This window comes from Balaenoptera physalus, assembly GCF_965194825.1.
Source record: "Balaenoptera physalus genome assembly, chromosome: 11".
NCBI lineage: Eukaryota > Metazoa > Chordata > Mammalia > Artiodactyla > Balaenopteridae > Balaenoptera > Balaenoptera physalus.
In genome coordinates this window covers 9,924,593-9,945,738 of record NC_138896.1, presented here as the reverse complement: position 1 = coordinate 9,945,738, position 21,146 = coordinate 9,924,593, and the positions used below count along the sequence as shown (strand labels likewise).

The window sequence follows — 21,146 nt, the reverse complement described above, 5'->3', positions numbered from 1 at the left end:
GAGCACAGACTACACCAATGCCTTTATCTGGTGTTTGTCCCATGGGACTGTCTAGCATTTTGGTCCCATGTGAAGTGTTCACTGTACCCTGGGTTGGGGTGGGAGTGGGGCAGGTGATCTGGGCATGCTCAGTTCAGAAAAGGATTTTCAGAAGTCTGGTGTATGTAAAACGAGAGCAACCAGTAATCAGGCTGAGAGAATTGTCAAAGGAATATGTGGTCTATATTTCTAAAGAAAAGGGAAGAGAAACTCCCTCATAAATCTACCAAATGGTTCTAAACCAATTACAACATATGTGCCGTCTGCAGTTCCCAGGTTAATTTCCTCTGCCTTGCAACTGAAGCCTGTGTTAGTACTCATGTTGAGTTATAAGGTAATGCCTGCTGAAGGGTTTACTATACTACAATGGAGAGATGCAGTCCATATCTTTATGCACACAAGGGCTATGATTGATGCATGTAAAGCCATTGTGGTATTGGAGGTTATCTAACAGATATTTACCTACTTGCATTACATCTGTTAATTCCCTACAATAGCTCTGAGTGGTTCCAATTAGCGTGAGGATACAGAACTTGCTTTGTTGTCCCTGAGAAATATGTCACGCTGGGCGTTCTGGATTCATCTTCAGACATGCACTCATCGAGGGCTTCTTGATTAGGCTGTCTCCCCTCTCGTGAGGTCTCCCTGTCATGAACTCTGTGGGTAACTCCATTTAAAGTAGAGTTTCTCTACCCTGGCTGCATATTAGAATTACCCTGAAGTTCTGGTAAATACACCCTAGTGAGATCCACCTGAGACCAATTAAATCACAATATCCGGGGGCTGGGACCCAGGCATGCTCAGTGCTAAATCTTCCCCGGGTAATTCTAATTTGCAGACAGACTTAAAAATCATGGATTAAGGTTCGGAACAAGATGATGTCACTTTGGTTGCACGTTGATGGGTAAATCTGCACAAATACAGACACTTCTGCATCAGTACTTGCATTTTATTTAGAAAGCAGTCACCACCATAATTGCTGCTGATCTCATAATCACAAGGTTGGCTGAGGGACCCTTTTGCCACTATCTAGTAAAACTCAAAACTCCACTGCCCTTGCTTATTATAGTTTTGTTAATAATAAAATAAAAAGAAATGTATTATCAGATGAGAATAGATTAGTTAAATAAATATGGAGTAGCCCCAAAGTGGAATATTATACAAGTATTAAAAGCAATTATGCAAACTGTTTATTCACATTCACTTATTTAACAACTGCTTTTAGAGAACCCCTTGGGCACCAAATATTGTTCTAGGCTCTAGCTATATAGCAAAGAGCAAGAAAGAGGCATTAACAATTTTTAAAAAGAAGTTTAAAAACAGAATGCGTGTTATGATACTACTTCTATAACACATGTGCATAAAAATATGGGAGCTATATATTAAAATGTTAATTGAGACAGTTATCTGTGTGATGGGATTAAAGACGATTTTAATTTTCTTTCATGTTTTGGATTTTTTTCTCTATGCTGGGCATTTATCACTTATGTAATTTATGTATATAAGGTATATTCCATTTTGCTTCTCAGATACCCCACAACTCTAATGGGAACATGTTAAGTGACCTGTCACATAGCAGGACTTGTCTAGCTCTGTAGGGGCTGAACCGTCAGCTAGAGGCTGCCGAAGTTCAATGTCTCTTTAGACCTGGCCATACAAACCTGACTGCTGAGGATTAAAGAGTATAAAATACTAATTTCAGTAATAATCATAGGCTTTCTTACTCTTTCCTTTTATCAGCTTGCTTTTCTGTGCAATGCCTGAGATATTAGGGGCATAAAAAGTACTTGAATAAATGAGTGAATTGATTGCAACAGAGGGTTAACCTGCGCCGAATCATTCACATGCAATATTGAAAGAAGCCACGAGATGGCGATAACGTTTAAAAAGTGAAAGTTAAAGGATTTTCAGTAAAAATTCCACAGGTCAGGAGTGGAAGACGTGTTCCCATGCAAATTGCCATTAATGTGAGCTGTCACACGTGCTATCTTTCTGCCTGGGGTCTTCCCTCCCATACCCCTGCTGGGCGGAGGGCATAGCTGGCCTCAAGTAACTAGGAACGCAGGTTCTTGAACCTTCTCTGCCTGGAGCAATGGGGCTGCTTTGAGGAATCTGGAGGCCCATGTGACTCCTGATGCAGAAAGGGGTTTTGGTTTGAGTGAGCTGCCTGTGTAGAGAGGACCTCAGCTGTTTGTCCCCAATAGGGGAGAAGATGAAATGGGTTTCTTTGATCATCCTGAGGCTGGAAAACAGGGGCTGTCACTTGGGTTGAAAGCTATTGGTGTTATCATCACGCAGGCTGCAGAGGCCCCAGGCACGGTGGGTCAAAAGGAAGAGGGATGAGGGGGACCCCAAAACATTTTAAAAATCATACATATAACAATGAAGGGCTCCCAGGGCCATCTTGACATATCTACAACCTGTCCTGGGAGCAGCTGGCCAGTTTGTGACTTATCTCTCTACTTACTAACTTTTAAGCCATTCTGTTGTTATATTATCCTGGTAGCAACTCCTATGGAGAATCTGGAGAGGTAGGGACAGCAGAACCTTAAAGCAGCAATTTTCTACTGTTGACAAATCCAAGTTCATTGAAAGATAACAGCAAAGTCTTGCTCTCCTTGACTCTCGTTTTGGATTTCAGTTTCCCAGCCTACCTAGCGTTTGTGTATCTGATGCAAAGAGCGTAGGCTCTGGAGTCAGACAGCCATGGATTTGGCTTCGACTTTGCACCTGACTGGCCACGTGACCCTTGTTGACCTCTCAGAGCCCTGGTTTCTCACCTGTACACTGGGGTTTACAGGCAGAGTCAGGAAATCACATTTATAAAGTGCCCACCACAGCCCAGCACATACTATGGGCTCAAATATTGGGATATTCCTTCCTTTCCAATCTCATTTTCAGCCACATTACTGGCCTAAAAGTTTTGCCTTTATACTGTCAAGACTGTGTACTTTTCCAGTTCCTCTTCCCTCTCTGGAAGCCTCCCTCCTTTGCCTTAGGAAATCCCAGCCTTACCTGAAAGCCTGGTGCAGGTAGGTCTGACTCTTCCTCAGAGACCTATCACCCCATCCCTGAACAGCCTTCCAATAAAGCCTATAATCCTTTCCTGGCATTATTCACATCACCTGGAGAATTGTCCTACTCAGTAATCCTACCCTCCCTTACTCCACATTTTGTATTTCTTGGGGACAGAGATCACGGCAATGTCTTTTTTTTTTTTCATTTTTTAAAATTGGGGTATATTTGCTTTACAGTGTTGTGTTAGTTTCTGCTGTACAACAAAGTGAATCAGCTATATGTATACATACATCCCCTCCCTCGTGGGCCTCCCTCCCACACACACCTCCCCGTCCCACCCACCTAGGTCACCGCAGAGCACAGAGCTGAGCTCCATGCGCTGTACAGCAGGTCCCCACTAGCTATCTGTTTTACACATGGTATGTATATATGCATGACAATGTCTTACAGGTTCTCATATCTCTGGATAAGTAGAAGGATGAACTTTGATTACTCATACTGTTCTGTCTCCATGGAAAGGAAAAACGTGTTTATCAATGTGTCTGAAATGGTAACTGCCATTGCTGCTGCTCTGCTTTACTATCAGCTCAAGATGCAGTCAAAGAAAAGGAAACATTTTAATAGACACTATTATTTTAACAACCAAACTGGATCCTATACTTGAAGATTTTGCAACTAAGTCCAAAATAAACCCCAACACAGCTATAAATCCATATGGGTGTGTATATTTCACCACTTCCCTCCGACAGATCCAGATGCAGCGCTATCTTAATTTGATCCAGATCTGAAGAGTCACTATCTGGGCAAAAGAAGTTATGCATGTGGAGTCTATTATTTGCATGAGGTGCAGCCCACATTAAATGCATTAAAATGATCTGGACCCTGCCCTGGGCCTTTCAGTTTTTTTTACAAAGAGGACAATTTTCTCTAGTGTGCTCCTTTGGCAAAGACTACCAACTTTGACAAGAGACTTCAAACTCAGTGAAACTGCTTGCCTGCTCCTATCATTGGGTCTAGCAAACAAGAGGGGCTCAATTTTTCAGTACTTTATTTGGAAAGGCTGGGAGTTCGAGGGGAGTGCTATATCGCTCATGTACCCAATATGGACTTTTAGCATCCCATTTAATAAGCTGGTCGCTTTATAGGGAAAATGCATCTCTCTCATGTAGACTATTTACATTCTACTTGGACAAGATTGGTGGAAGAACTAACAGAAGCCATAAGTGTATTATCTCATTCAAGCCTCCACTAACCCTAAAGTATGCCCATTCTACAGATGAGGAAACTGAGGCTTGGGGAGCCGAAATGACTTGCTGAGGGTTACACACCCAGCAGGTGGATGGAATTCAAGCCCAGTTTGATTCAGAGTGAACTGTTATATGTGCAAACCTTGTAAGACTTAGTAAAACCAGGCTCTTTTTGGTTCATTGTTCATAATCTAATCAAAGTTGGGTTGTATGTTTGTAAAATACGGACTCTGAAAAATGCTTTCAACAGGAGGCACAAATGCTCTAATAGAAGCACCAGGCATTACGGAACTTTGTGGAAGGAGTAGGGGGATCAGGAAAGCTATTTGGTAGCAGGGTAAGTTAGGTCATGAAAAATGGGAGTTATTTGGAGCAGCCATTGGTCAGATTTATCCATTGGAAGGCTCTGCTGGCGCCCTCCAATTCCAGTTCTTTCTTTCTTCATGATAAAATGCAGATATTTCCCAAACCAGGCAGTGACAGCATGCCTGGTTTTGACTTTTTGTAACAAAGTCAAAGCACGAGGGAGTTTTCCTTCATCTATTTGGCGTTCAACTCATGTTTGAGTAAACCACTGGGAAGAGGGTAGTTTAAAAAGATTAGGGTTTTCATATGGATTCAATTACAGGGGACATCACAGCTACCCCTTGCGCTCAAGGGTATAATCTGTAAGATGGGAGGAGTAACGTCTCGTTTTTCACATTGATCACCGAATGTTACACGATAATGTTCACATGCTGGGGCCTTTTTCCCCCAGGGGAAATTGACACCACTTTGGCATTGCTCCTTACTCAGCCATGATAAATGAAGGTTTATGTTAGAATAGTTCAGGTGCAAAGTAAGTTTTTATAATTTTTGTTTGAAAAGCAAGTCAAATGATGAAAGGAGTAACCTACTGATCTAAAAGGACTCTTTCCATGTCTTTATTACAAGGAATGAAGATAGGGATTTAATTGGTCATTCAAGACATAGCTATTGAACATCTACTCTGTGCCAAGCACGAACGTTGGCAATTGGGATATTTTTCAGTGAACAAAATAGTCAAAGACGCCTGGTCTCATCAAGCTTATATGAGAGAGGGGAGGCAGGTATTTAAGAGTAAACATAGTAGGCAAACTACTAAGAAGGTTAAAAGGTGGTAAGGTTGCTATTGAAAAAAGAACAAGCAGAGGAGGGTCAGGAAGACCTGAAGGAGTGGGGCAGTTTTCATAATCAAAAAATTTCAACAATCTAATTCTGCAATTTTCTGGAATGAGTCATGAAGCTCATCTCTGTGTGTATATGATCCCTTTAATGAACGTTGTGCTAATTGACGAATGTATAAAAAGAAATGAAAATGGAAGTAAAATTCATAAAGATTTCCTGGGCATAGAACTGTGCCAGGTCCTGGAAGATAAAGATGTCTGGCATAGGTCCTTGCCTTAAATGCTTACGATCAGCTGTGAGAATGCATGCAAATGAAAACATATAGACTGTGATCTTATAAGACAGGACACGATGAGGCCAAAGGACTGGTACAAGTGAAGAGATAAAGATGATATTTAGGAGGAAAGAAAAAGGGCTATGAGAAGACATGAAACCAGAGAGAAAGAGTGGGATGGGGTCACCATCAAGTTGCCATAATCCGTCAGCCCTAAAGCCCCATCTTCATCAACCTGTGCCAGCTCTGACCCTGTAGGGGAGGAGGGGGCAGCAGGAAATGGACCATCCCTGGAGAGCATGGAACTCTGAGAACTCAAATCCCTGGGGGCCTGGAGTTCGGGGGCACTTCTTTTTCTCCACTGTGCACATTTAAAAAATTCATCTTATACCTTTAAAAAGAAACTTGACATTCTTGTTTTGATTTACCTAAGAATGCACGCTCCCGAGCTGGCTCTCCCCCAGGCAGGGAGGAGTGGGTGTCCTCCTGTCAGGCTCCGGCTCCATAACTCGGATTTATCACTGGGGTGAATAAATAAGCAGGGAGGACCCCACTGCTGGCCATGTTGGATTCCTGCCCCCGGGGCAGGAATATCCCACTAGAGACATGAAGCCTCCTGTTGGTCCAACGTCTCCTCCGAGCAGGTGCTTTCAAAGTTCTTTGCAGGAGGTTGCTGGAGACCCATCAATCACCTCTCAGGGGGTGTTCACAAAGCTGTCTTGTTACATCTGGGATAACGAAATCACTTTTAAGCATTACTGCACCAGCTCGCGTTCATTTATAACGTATTTCTAAGAGCCTTACGGTTACTGCCTTACAGCACATTATTTTTCTGCTGAACTTATGCAAAAACCTGTCAAAGAAGGTAAGAGACCGGGAACCATCTCATTTCCCGGAACGGATGGCCACAGTTCCAGAAGGGCGGGGAGCTTGCTTCTACCAGGGCCAGCACGCTGGCGAGAGTCCTGGTACTTCTCCTTCCTTCCTTTAACTGCTTCTTTCTTTCTCAAATTATTTTCTCATTTTGTTTCTGATGCTCTATTTTGCCCCTACATTGATTTTAAGCAGGTGAAAACATTTCTCTCCATATGGCAATGGCATCGGTTAGTATTTGCTTTTATGTCTTTTTATCTTTCTCTTCAGAGGTCTGACTATATGGTAACAAGACGGATCTCCATAAGTCATAAAAAGGTCATGATGTGGATTTCGGTGGTCAGTTTCATGTCTGCCTCTCCCGTGGGGAGATGTCCTTGCCTTGTTATCATTGTTTCTTTTTCTTAAGCATCTTCAATCTCTCCCTTTTCATGCTTAATTCCCTCCTGTCTCGGAATTGCTTTCTCTTACATTTTTCTCCCCTCAAGCTACTCTCTTACTTTTCCACCCTGTTTCCCATTCAGAGATGCCCAGGGATGGGCGGGGAGCAGTACCTGCCTCTCTCCATCACACTCGTCTCCCCCTGGGCTCAGGTGCGTGTGCACCATCCAGTGGAGCCTAAGCCCCCAGAAAAGGCCTCGTTCTTGCAATTCACTTTCCTTGACGTCTCTGCAGTATTCGACCATGTTGAATTTTGTATTATTATTAATTTTTTTGGACCTACTCGGCCCTTGGTCTTCAGGACACTTCTGTATCTTGCTTCTTTTCCTACCTCTCTGATCTCTGACTCTCCCTTTATCTCGTCCCTGCCTCCTGCACAGTGGATATTTCCAAGGGATTGGATTGTAACCTTCTGGTCTTCCCTCTCTTCCCTCTGCCTACATCCAACATTATAGTTTCATTTATTCAAATATGTTTATATTTATTGAGTTTAACAGTGCTTAATACTATTTACTAGGAATCCTGAGTCCTGCTATGTCCCCGAGACCTCTCTAGGCCCTGGATCCAGTGGGGACAGGATCCAGTGGGGACAGGACCAAGCCTCCTGGGGGCCAAAGACTGTGAACAAGTAAACAGACACGTCACAGCTGCCGAGAGTGGTAAGTGTCAGGAACTAAGTTAAGCAGGGTAATGGGATAGAGAGAGTGCAGGGGGCTGCTACCCTATCTTAGGGTCAGGGAGGAGGGCTCCTCTTAGGAGGTCACATTTGAGCTGAGCCATGAATGATAAAGAAGCCGTGGCATCTCCGGGGGAAGAGTATTCAGGAAGTGGAGCGAGGAGAGATGACATCTGTACAGATGACCCTGAACTCAGAGCCACAATTCATGGCTCCTTAAAAGGGCGCCCCTTCCCCCCCTCCCCCTGCCTCCTGACTACACTCACCGTCACTGCAGGTACTGCTTGTCTGCAGCTGAACTCAGTGCTTCACAAACGTTGGCTCTCTCTCTCTTTCCTGATTTCTCTGCCTCTTCTGTTAGTGCCAGTTTGGCTGGAAACTGAGGAGTCACCTAGCACCTACCACTGCCCTCTTTTCTAATATTCAGTGTCAGTAAGAGTCCTTAGCGCCCTTTGCTTCCTAACCCTCCACGCTTTCTTTCGTGCAGCCCCCTGTTGCTAGGTCGCTACGTACACAATTCAGCCTGTGACCCACCGTCAGATGAGTAACTACCATCTATTGGCAACTTAACATTATTCCAGGCATGTGCTTGGCACTTTGCACACATTGGCTCACACCACTCACAGGGTAGTATGAAGAGCTCTGTTTTACAGATGAAGAAACTGAGGCTTGGTATATCCCTAGATCATGGCCTTCACTATGTCTTTTCTTTTCTTTTGAAAAGACTGTCATGAAAAACACCATGTTTCTCAGCTTAATAAACAAAGGCCCCCAACTCTCTTTTGAACCGCAACTCACCCGTTCCTCTCAACATCAGATCTCTGACTCTCCTAATCAGTAAATCCATTTCACTTTCTCCCATCATGTTTTCTCACCCTGACCTCCTTGCCCTTTTCACTTTGCTTGTTCAAATCTCGCCTCACCTTCGCTCTTCTCCTCAATGACGTGTTCTCCATTCACTTAGGCCATGAAAACCCACAAAAAATAGGGTCAATTTTTTTGGGGTGGCTCTTGATCGTGTGTAAGTTTCCTCAGCGTAACCGTGAGCAAACCTGTCTTGCAGAAGAGCATGATGCCTGAAAGTGTGAACTCTGCGGACAATCTCAGAGTTCGAATCCCAGACCTGTCCGTGGCAGTCACGTGATCTGTGGTTCCATTTCCTTGTCTATAAGCGAGAGCTGATACTAATAGTTCCTACCTCACAGGGTTGCGATGAAGTAAAATGAGCGAACGCACACAAGCATGTCGTTAGTCTAGCGCAGAGTGCATATTCAGTGATTGTTAGCTGTTTACATCCCAGCCTAGCATGGTATTTGGGGAATAATGTGGCCTCCATGAATATCCTTTCAATATTGATTCATTCAAATCAATAAATATATGCATAGCGGTCTTCTAACTACTATGAAGATGGAGAGAAGTACCCACATAAGAACAGAAGAATTGACACAGCGGACCAGATTCATCGCCTGCTATTCATGGATGAAGTGGGGTAGTAAAGTGGGCGTTGTGGGTTCAAATCCTGATGCTTTGCCTCTGTGTTGCTTGGTTTTACCATCTGAAAAGTGGGGATGATAAAATTATCTGCTTCCGAGAGTTCTTATGAGGACCCAATAAAGATAACTGTAAAATACTTAGTACTCAGTGATTGTTGGCTTTTGATATCATTATGTTTTGCTGTTGATCCGGCCCTGCATACAGCTCTGACACGGGCACAAAGGTCCTGAGGGAAGGGGCACAGATCAGATTTGAAGGAAATCAGGAGGAAGGAAAGAATTAGAACAGGAGCTTTGAAGCTTCTGGAAGCTTCTGGAAGATTCCAGAGGATTCTGGGCACCTGGGAAAAGTGACTGGGAGGATGCAGAAAGAAGCCTCCCTCCCGGTCTGTCACCTGATTCAGAGGCTTCCCTGCACGGGTTACATTTAAATTGGTTGAGTGGCCCTGGACAATGACATTCCTCTTGACTCCACCCTCCTGCTCAATTTCCACATTCAACTGGGCAAAACAGACCTAGGCTCTCTCCCCAGAGAGCTTAACCCTCTCCCAGGTCTCTCCCCTCCCCATCTGCCCCACTGCCTCGGCCTTGTTTCCAACTCATCATGCAAGTTTCTTGCTCAGATGATTGCTCCAGCCCCCAAAACTCGCCATAGCCTCCAGCCACACCTCTGTCATCCTCTCTGCACTTGAGCAAAGTTAACCGTTAACCTGCTTGAAAAACATGACTGCAAGCAAGAACTGTATTAAAATATTGAAACTGTGAACCACCGCACGGCATCTCCAGACTATCAACAACCCCCTGCTGCTACATGTGCCATCACAATGCTGTTGATCTGAGAAGAGGCAGAGGTGAAATTTTAAATGGATGAAAGATTGATTGCACAGAGCCATAAATTCCAAATGAGTCCACTGAAAACAGTGTGTCTGAATCTGTCTCAAGTCTCTTTATCCACCTCCTCCCGTTTTAGACAACGGTTCCAAAGGATAATATATAATACTTCCAAGGCCCAGGGAAGTTAAAAGGGAGAGAAGACAACTTGATGAGGCTGAGTTTGCACAGGTGCTCTAAATATTGCAGAAGTGATTTAATTCTTAGGGGCCTCCTCTAACATCCTCAGGGCAACCACATTACCAGGCTGAACTCCAGCTGCACTTGTACTTGTTGGCTCCCCACTCAGCCCTTGGTTATACACAATATTCCGTGTGTAAGTTAGCTTGGCATCCCGTCCCTGCAAGATGGTCAGTTCCTCGAGGATGGGAATCAGGGGCTCAATCTCTATTGCCCAGTGATCCTATGACCCTGGCAATAATTTCAATCTCAATTTCCTTCTATCTTTCAATTATAGGGGTTGAATTATATCTATAAGCCCCTGGCAAACAGCAGAGGTCTTTCAAAAGTTCTTACATTAAAAAGTTCATCCATTCATGCATTTGGATCAATAAATTCATAGCACCTTATTATTTTCTCAATCCACAGATATTTCAAGTATTTATGATTTTGCGGGCATCATCGAATTATGATTTATAAAGGGGATTCTTATACACATGGCAAAACATTAGATAAGATCCTCTCTGAGAGCCTAATGTTTATTCATCCCTTTATTTACTAAATATTCATTGAAGACTTCTTCCGTGAACTCTGCTAAGTGCTCTGGAATCAAGGTGAAAAGGTATGATTTTGACCTTACGGAGTGACAGACATTAAAGAGGCAACTATGTCCAACATGATATGAGTAGGAAACACAGTTGGAGACTTTCTGAAATTTTACATGAGTAGTTCACTTGCACTTTCCCCACCGTAACATGGGTACACTGATCCTCCTCATTTGCCCACGAGTCAGCTGATGCCAGATAGTGAATGAGCCTGGGTGGGAGAAAACTCCACCTGACTCCAAAGCCTGAATTCTTGACACTAAACCCAAACTACTCTGGTGAAGGTTTGGAGGGAGACAGGGAAGGTGTCACAGGGTGGTGATGTAAGAGTCACCCAATGACTGAGGAGCAGTTTGCCGGGTAGACAAGCTGATTCCAAGGAGTGAGAGCAAATGCAAAGCCATACGAGTGTGAAGGCCCAGAGCACACTCAGGGAACGTCCAGAGTGCTGTGTGCTGAACAGGACGATGGCTGTGAAGCAAGGCTGAGGGGTAGATAAAGGACCAGACTCTATGACTCTATGCATTTGGCTCCTCTGTATCCTGGATGGTCTGGTATACAGTAGGCGCTCACTATTCTCAGTTGGTTAATTAGGACGGGATCATGTGCCTCATTCCATTAGGCAGTGTTTCTTAGTATTTTCTTCCAGGTGATGCATTGTCTCAAAAACTACTCTACTTTTACTCTCAATCAACACCCAAGCCTTCGATGATCATATGCTGAACTTCGGAAGGAAACAGCCTCCTATTCCCCAAAACACACACATCATCAGCTTGACAATAGCACAAGCATACCTGCAAGTCATTTTACTGCAGGTGGTTGGTGGCTTTCGATATCCACACGGATGGCTTTGCTATGAGCTTAGGCTAAGGGTGCTGCACATTTGGGGCACTTTTTCCCATGATGTAAATTTTGGAATCAATATTTCTGAGCCTGGGTGGAGTCTCTTTCATCTGACTGTGTACAGAGTAAGTACCTTCACGCTCAGCCTTGCAGGAGACATCTTTCCTGACAAGACAGTGAAGTGTTTTCATTCCTACAGGCAGGGATACGCTGAAGCTCAGAGGATCGTTTTCTCACCAGAGCTGAATTCTAACTCTGAAGTTCACTAACTGTGTGACCTTGGGTAAGTCTCCTACCTGCTTCTTGCCTCAGCTACCTCATCTGTGAAATGGGCATAATAATGATGCTAGTATGAGTATTGTTACAACTGTAAATAACACATCGTTGGATTATTATGAAGGTCGCAAAATTAATATATTCTTTCACTTAGGACAACACCAGGCACATTGTAAGCAGCATTTAAATATTTCTTCTTTGTATGGGAGGCCCTACAGAAAGTATGCGTGAAATCCAGCCTTTGCTCTGCTCACGCAGCCCTGTGTGTGCAGAGGGGTACCTTTTCCTAACTGGCACAGAGGCACTGAATAGACTAGCAGCAGCCCTGCTTGTAGAGGCGATGAATTTGTCCTTATTCACCTGCCCTTCTTTGCTCTCCTTCTTTTCTGTTCATCGAGAAATATTTGTGAAACAGACACACTGGAAAGCTTTATTAGATTGGCTATGAAGTGTCCCCAATCTCCTGTCATGTTTCTAACCTCCACAGCTTTATCGTAACATGTAGCCAAGAAACACACAGTGGACCAGACCATCATCATCATTCCATGCATGGTCTCTGGTCTTCCTCTGAGCTTGTACACAGAATGTTGGCACCTCACAAGCGACACTTAAGGCACCTGTTATCATGTGGTCACACTGGGTTTCTTCAGTTCCTCTCAAAAAAGCTTGAAATACACGACAATGCAAGCCAAGCTTATTTAGCAATTTCCCCATTGATCTGAACTAACTGAAAGTCTCCACTGCTGCATGGGAGCTGACATAAATATCCACCATGGTGATTTCCAGTGTTAGCCCAGAAAACAGAAGAACAGCTGAATAACACTAGGGGTTATACTTACAGGTCAAATTGGACTAGGCAGCTTCCATTTACTGGTCTGTCAAGTACAAGGTAATATTTTTATTCCTAGAGGCAGCACAGAACATTGAAGAAAGCCCTTGACTTGATATCAGAAGGCTGAGCTTGAGTCTTGGCTCTACTTGGCTCTCAGTGACCTTGGGCAAATCCAACAATTCTGCTCTTAGAGCTAGAATGGGCCTCAGCGGTCATGATATTGAGCTGGTGAGTTCAAGTGACTTGCCAAACATAACTGAGCTAGTGACAGAGTGGAGACTCTCACTCTTGGCTCCTGGCCCAGGGCTCTTGGAGAACCAAGAAACCTTTGCTGTCATGATAAGGGATAAAAAATTTTTCCAGATAAACTGTAACATGCACTCTATTGAACACACTAAGTATAAAGTCCACGTGTAAAGTTTCTGTGGGAATTCAGTCCTTATGTTTCTGAGTCATTTGGAGTTAACTCATCTAAATGTTATTCTTTTGAGAGCTATTGATGTCCAAAGTGCCCTTTAAGCTTGGTTCTTTACATAAGTCTTTTTTCTTTCTTTTTCTTTGGTGAAAAAATAGGAAATTCTTTGCCAGGAATAAACACATTTGAATGCCAGATGCTTTAAAATTTTCTTTCAGACTCAATATCTGCCAAATCTGAGTTAGTTCTAATGCTCTATTTTTTTAAATAAATTTATTTATTTACTTATTTATTTATTTTTGGCTGCGTTGGGTCTTCCTTGCTGTGCGCGGGCTTTCTCTAGTAGCGGTGAGCAGGGGCTACTCTTCGTTGTGGTGCGTGGGCTTGTCATTGCGGTGGCTTTTCTTTTTGTGGAGCACGGCCTCTAGGCGCACGGGCTTCAGCAGTTGTGGCACACAGGCTCAGTAGTTGTGGCTTGCGGGCTCTAGAGCGCTGGCTCAGTAGTTGTGGCGCACAGGCATGCTCTGCGGCATGTGGGATCTTCCCGGACCAGGGCTCGAACCCATGTCCCCTACACTGGCAGGCGGATTCTTAACCACTGCGCCACCAGGGAAGTCCCTTAATGCTCTATTTTAAAATAAGAGGCGAGTAGGGGTTGGTCCCAACTTCAACCCTCAGAACAGCAAGCTGAAATAAGCAAAGCATATCTTAAGTCATTCGAGTATGCGTTCTTATTTTACTGTAATGTTTATAAGGATTTTGGAAAGGGGTAGGTGGAAATCAGGATTGCTATTCTATGTGTTATGGTTCAAGGTAGAGACCCACTGGATTTGCTCTTCTTACGTTTTACAAGAGGTCCTTTTAGTTTGATACTACATTTGGAAAAATGTTTGGGCACCATATTATTGTGGCTAAGAGAGGCATGTAGATGGGTGGTCCAGTGGGGATGAAGTAAATGGGAGGGAGCCTTATGTAGCCCACCAATGAGGAGAGCTTTAGCTGAAAAGGAATAGAAGTGGAGAGAATGGATGCAGGCATACGGTACTATGGTATAGCCTTGTTTTGAGGATGAAGAAAGACATGATTAATGACCATTTGGTCTCTAAAACTTTTCTTCTAATAGCTTAAGCTGTAGTTACTGAAACAGGGCTTTGCATCTCAGTGAACTGCAGTAAGTCAGGTTGTATCCAGAAATAAGGTCAGCTCTGTCTATATCCTCAGCTCTCAGGTGCTTTCTGATGGATTGTCCTTCCAGAAGAACAAGTTCTGAGAATCCAGAGTCCCTCTAGACCTTTGCTACTCAGAGTGTCCCCAACTGTCTAGCAACGTTGGCATCACCTGGAAGCTTCTTAGAAATTCAGAGTTTTAGGTCCACTTAGTCCTACTGACTCAGAATCTGCATTTAGACAAGATTCCCAAGTGATTCACGTGCACATTAAAGTTTGAGAAATACAGTTCTGGAGAAGAGGCGGGGAAACTATTTCTGCAAAGGACCAGATAGTAAACATTTCAGGCTTTGCACACCAGAAGGTCTCTCTTGCAAATACTCAACTCTGCCATTGTAGCACAAAAGCAGCCATCAACTCTCTGTAAACAAACTGGCGTGTCTGTGTTCCCATAACTGTTATTTACAACACCAGGCAGGGGGCTGGATTTGGCCTGTGGGGCTGAGAGTCACAGACATATGTTGTTCCTGAACAAAGCAGAAAACAAAGTCCCTTCCCTTATGTCCCTCTTTGTTCATACTCCTCTGCCTGTGGACATTCACCTCCCCCTCCCTAAATAATCCTCCTCTTCCCTTGATTCCATTTCCTTTCACTGTCTGGGTAATTCCTACTCATGTTTAAAGGCTCATTTCACATACTACCTCTTTTCTAGGCTTCCATTCTGTGCTTCCTCAGAATTAACTGGTCCTCCTTTATGTTTCGAAAACACTTTACAGGAGCATCTAATGCAGTGCTTGTAGTTCACACAGAACGTTTTTCTCTTCCACTAACTTCTGAGCTACTTAAAAGCTCTGTGGGCATCTACTGGTTTCCACGTCTTTCCTTCCCCCGAAAATGTAATCTCCTTGAACAGGCATTGTGTTTTATTTATGTTTGCATATCTGGTGCCCAGCATGGTGATATAGTGTGTACCAAATAAATATGTATTACTTTTTCATCTCTGATCTAAACTGGTCTTACTTTAAGAAATACATTTAGAATTAAAGAGAAAAATGGACCTAGAAGAATCGCACAACATGGGAGTGCCAGGCACTGAGAATACAAAGATGTGGTCCCTGCCCACCTTGAGGAGGATACACCTGGATCCAGCACATCTAAAGAACTATAGCAAAGAACAAGAATGATGAAGAACTTCAGGGGCATCCTCATAACATGAGGGAAAGTTGAACTAAAAAAGTCACAGGATTGAAACAAACCAGGTTCACAATTCATTAATGTGTAATAGGGGATTCTCCTTTTTAGGGACTAAAATATTCACACCGTGTATCCCCCTGCTTTCTTCCTTGTATCAAGATACTAGGAGAACTGAGTAATTAAGATGTTGCTCTGTGTACATGAAATCAGAAAGAAAAGTGAGAAGGTAGGAGTGTGTGTGTGTGTGTGTGTGTGTGTGTGTGTGTGTGTGTGTGTGTGTGATATAACCCCTTTTCAAAACTTTTTATCATGGAGATGTTCAAACATCCAGTAAAAGTGGAGTAAATAGTATGAAAAACATGAGCATCATTCACTTCCAATAACATTTTCCAAACCTTTTTTCCATCCCTCTGCTTTTAAAACATTAGGATTTTTAAAACAAATCCAAGCCATCGTGTTATAATATATCACTAAGAAATACTACAGTGCACACCTTTAACAGATAAGTTTTCTTTCTACTGTAGTCACAATACCCTTATATATTTCCTAGTTCTGTCCAATGATAAAGCTTAGAAGCAATGAAGATCCAGTAGTCATAAGCACCCCTAGCATCTCAATTGTGGTTTTAAAATGTCACTTCCCATTAAAAAGGAATGAGGGCTCCTTGGAGAGCTGGATGACACCGGGAATAGGATAGGAAATGTATAAGACGAGCTCTGGACATCTTATTATGCCAGAAAGCAAGGATGCTATCAGAGACTACTGGAACCATTTCAAAAGGCACAGGAGCTAACTTGAAGGGGCTCCTACTGGCCAAACATGACACAGTTTGAGCATCAAAAGAAATAATGACAGCAATGGATTAAAACACATTTGGTATTTTAAAACCCATGTGTTCATAATGGTACAAAAACTCATGGTGACTCACTGGTCACCAACTCATTATTCTGACTATTTATAAACAAAGGGAAAAATAATGAATCATACAGCCTGCCTTCCACGCATCCTGAAATTGCATTTCGAGGTAACCAAAAGTTTGATGAGGGAACATTTTTCTTTAAAAAAGAAATTCAGCTAATAAATGCAGAAGAAATGAACGAATTATAAAAAGACCATTTCAACCTGAAATAAAATAGTGAATCTCAGCAAGAATCACTAATGGCTGTTAAAATATTTAGATGTAAATTTGATGAAGAACTTCAGAATGGATAATAATACCTAACAATACTTGACAACTTCAGGCTGACGATACCTAAACCCGTTAATCAATCTTAACATCACTAAAAGTGGGACAAACAGATATTCCATGACTACCCATGAAGTACTTATGGCAAAGGACTGAACCTGAATCTAATTGAGCCAGTTTACAGGAAATATGGGGAATGGAATCACACGTTAAATGACGCCACAGGGATGAAGTGAACTAAATCTAGAATGTGGGGAATTCTACAGATGAAAGGAAAAAAATTCTGTTATTTCCACAATAAATGGAATGATAAAGGGGGGAGACTTATGAATGAAAAGGGGCTTACAAACCAAATGCAATGTGATTTTTTGGGGGGATCTTGATTAGAACAAACCAACTGTAAAAAAAAAAAAAATTGGGAGATAGGACATTTAAACACAGTGAAGAGTTTTGAGGCATTTTGGGTGGGGGGGGGACATCTGAGACATGTAAAAGCCTAGTGAATCAGGCGTCAGATCTACAGACTCATGTGCCAAGGTCAATGGCTCACAGAGCTGAGTGAATGCTGACAAATTCTTTATCTGTCCCCTTTTGCTTGAATTTGGCTTCCTATTCTCTGTTAGGAAGCCTTTCTTCTTTTTTAGGCTTCACCTTTCATAGTTACCATCATATGCCTTTGATTCCTCCCTGGATTGACTGGATTTGGGTCTCTGTGTTTCAGCCACATATTTTCTGACAGTCTCCTGTGACTCCTGTGACTTCTCCATGAACCTAAGTTCATTCCTTATAGATGATAATTATAGTTCTGGTCCCAAGATGGTAATTTTATTTCCTGGCTTTGAGAACTACTTTTCCTCAGGTACAGATATTAGCACTTGGTTTTGAGAGCAAGTTGATAAAAAAAAAATCACTTCAATGAAGACCTTTAGAAGCTGATAAAAGCTAGCTTCCAACTCTTACCAGTCCAAGGATCCCCATCATAAAATGAACATGTGTGGCTCTTCACTTTCAGATGGAAAGGAAAGCATGTGTTATGAGGTTGTATGTGTTGAGGATGGAGTTATGAAGCTTTGACACACTCAGAAGGGGAGACCTCAGAAGAGAAAGAGAAGAATGCATGTATGTTATGTGTGCAATTATGCGTGTACCTGCTGTAGACCCTCCAGGTGAAATTCCCAAGCGATCAGGCTCCAGTGCGTTTTCTGGATGATTATCATTTTAAACTTTTCAGAGGCTGACATTTTCTAATGAAAATCATTGCACCAAATCCCTCTCCAAACAGGGGATTGAGAAAATCCCCTTGATGAAACATGTAATCATACATTAATGAATCCTCCATTTAGATGAATTGAATTAGGTTGTACAGCAACATTCTGAAAAAAGGGGAAAAAAAGAAAAAGAAAAGTGTTCCAAACAAGATACACATTTCCCTGAAATCAGTGTGTCAAAGAATCTCTTTGAATTGACAGAGCAATGTGTTATTACACCTACATGTACTGCCACAGTCTCTGACAACTTATTGAAGAAAATGTGTATGTTTTCTTTGAGCCAATTAAGGATGCTATTGACGCATGGGAAGCGTTGGAGTTTTTTACTGTGCCCCTCTTCAGCTACAGTGATCATTCAGCCAGCTAATTTGTTTTTCCCCTTTCATTCTATCCAACAAAATGTACTGAGGATCTGTTACTGGCACTTTGCCAGATGCTCTAGGGCCATATAAATTCTCAGACTATGAAATAAGGTCATATATGGCCATGTCTTAGTCACTCTATAACCCTAGCACCTAGAACAATCCTTGGCACAGAGGAGGAGCTCAGGGACTTTTCGTTAAAAGGATCTAAGGCACTGCACCCAAGTTCGCCTTTACAATCTTGTGTGTGTGTGAAAGATATACACGAATACGTATAATTATTAAGATAGAATGTGCTGGGCTTCCCTGGTGGCGCACTGGTTGAGGGTCTGCCTGCCAGTGCAGGGGACACGGGTTCGAGCCCTGGTCTGGGAGGATCCCACATGCCGCGGAGCGGCTGGGCCCGTGAGCCACAATTACTGAGCCTGCGCGTCTGGAGCCTGTGCTCTGCAATAAGAGAGGCCGCGATGGTGAGAGGCCTGCGCACCGCGATGAGGAGTGGCCCCCGCTCGCCGCAACTGGAGAAAGCCCTCGCACAGAAGCGAAGACCCAACACAGCCAAAAATAAATAAATAAATAAATATTAAAAAAAAAAAAAAAAAAAGATAGAATGTGCTAAATACTCCAAGTAGGGTAAATAAGAAGAGCCATAGACAGAGAAGATGGAAGGAGAAATTCTAATCCAAAGGAATCTCACACAGGTGGTAAAATTTCAAGAATAGAGAGTATGAAGGGCATTTAGGCAGAGAAAACATTATTAACATAGGCACCATGGTTGGCAGGAAAGAGGAGGATGGGTTTGCTATACAGCAAAGAGTCCAGTTTAGTTGAAACGAAGGGCATAGGGCTGAAACTCAGGCAGAGTTTCAGGGGATGTGAGATAGGGCTGGACCAGCAGGTGGGATTACAGTAGGACCATCACTGCGGTACAGGAGTGGGAGGTGGGTTGGACTATTAGGTAGAGGTGCAGGGGGGTGGGGATAGGGCTGGATCATTAGGGAGAAGTACAAAGGATGGGAGATAGTGCTGGACCACCAGGGACAGGTACAAGAGGTTGAGATGGGGCTATAATATTAGGGGGTGGAGATAAGGCTGCACATCAGGTAGAGGTTCAGGGAGTGGGAAATAGGACTAGACTATTAGGTAGAGGTCCAGGGAATATGAGATTGGCCTGGGTTATTAGGAAGATGGTGCAAGGGTGGGAAATAGGGCTGAGCTGTTAGGCAGAGATAGATGAGAGAAAGACCTGAATGTCATAGTAAATTTGCTCCTCATTCTGTATGCCCTGGGGAAGCACTGTCACCTCCAGGGTGGGAATATATCACTGCCTTGTGAGTCTCTCTCCTGGCTCAGAGTGATTATTGCTGAAGTACAATCATGGCTTCAGATTTGAAGGAGGTGGATGCAGATCTGAAGGAGGATGTGGGTGGCAGTGGGAAGGGGCTTGGATGAAGAAGAGAGGATGCTGGACCCTTGCTATTGATTATATAATGAATTCATGAGGACAAGTTACTCAAGAACTGGATCTTAATAGGGGGCATGTTCTAGGTTACTCTCACTGTTAAGAGGTTCTAGATACTCTATGGGTAGGATTGAGGTTCCTGACCTTTGGTGAAGGGACTCCTCCAAGATATGAATTTCTCATTGTTCTAAATGAACAGGATGCCTGCCTGGGGTCTGGATACTGGGCATGTCTTAAACTGTCCTTAGGTTTTCATACCCTCTTTCTAACTCTCTGCATGATCCTCTGGGAAAAGGCCAGGATGGTAAGAAAGAATTTGATAGCTTTCTTCTCTTTTCCCTCTCCCGCTTCTTTCTCTCTCTTCCATGTTGTATTTCTATTCACTGTGCCCATTATCTGCCCCTGGTGCTATTTTGGTGAAATTTGATGAGAAAGTCTTCATCCACATGTCTTGATAGACTATATAGACTTTCTCCCACCCCCTCTGTGTTTCATGCATCCTCTCCTCCACCTCCCTATTGAGTTTGCCATCTCCAGAAATGTCTTTTTATACAGAACACATCTTTAGAGTGTAGGTTCAGATAGCATCATGAAAAACAATAAAAAAAGATGGCTTAAAATAGGCAACTAGGGCTTTCCTGGTGGCGCAGTGGTTAAGAGTCCGCCTGCCAATACAGGGGACACGGACGGGTTCAAGCCCTAGTCCGGGAAGATCCCACATGCCGCGGAGCAACTAAGCCCGTGTGCCACAACTACTGAGCCTGGGCTCTAGAGCCCGCGAGCCACAACTACTGAGCCTGCGCGCCTAGAGCCCGTGCTCTCCAGCAAGAGAAGCCACCGCAATGAGAAGCCCGTGCACCGCAACAAGAGAAGCCACTGCAATGAGAAGCCCGCACACTGCAACAAAGAGTAGCCCCCGCTCGCCACAACTAGAGAAAAGCCCGCGCACAGCAACAAAGACCCAGTGCAGCTAAAAATAAAATAAATAAATTTAAAAAAATAGACAACTAATGAGAACCTACTCTATAGCACAGGGAACTCTATTTAATGCTCTGTGGTGACCTAAATGGGAAGGAAGTGCAAAAAAGAGGGGGTATATGTATATGTATAGCTGATTCATTTTGCTGTACAGTAGAAACTAACACAGCATTGTAAGATAACCATACTCCAATAAAAATCAATAAAAAAAAGATGGTTATCACTCTTTAAGGAATTGTAGAGATAAGTGTTCGCGGGGTCCTCTCATGCACATGGTCAGCATATAAACTCACTCCAACCAA

The 21,146-nt window shown here is 43.2% G+C and overlaps 1 protein-coding gene and 1 long non-coding RNA gene across 3 annotated transcripts in view; one reads left to right on the top strand and one right to left on the bottom strand.

Annotated features, from left to right (window-relative positions):
- The window catches only part of PHACTR1 (phosphatase and actin regulator 1), a 545,181-nt gene that overhangs the window by 362,260 nt on the left and 161,775 nt on the right, over window positions 1–21,146 (bottom strand). The gene's annotated exons all lie outside the window — the stretch shown is intronic.
- Window positions 18,707–21,146, top strand: part of LOC309638003 — a 789,902-nt gene continuing 787,462 nt past the window's right edge. The window contains exon 1 of the long non-coding RNA XR_014250941.1: window positions 18,707–18,874. This is a non-coding gene — a long non-coding RNA (uncharacterized lncRNA). The remainder of the gene's footprint in view (window positions 18,875–21,146) is intronic.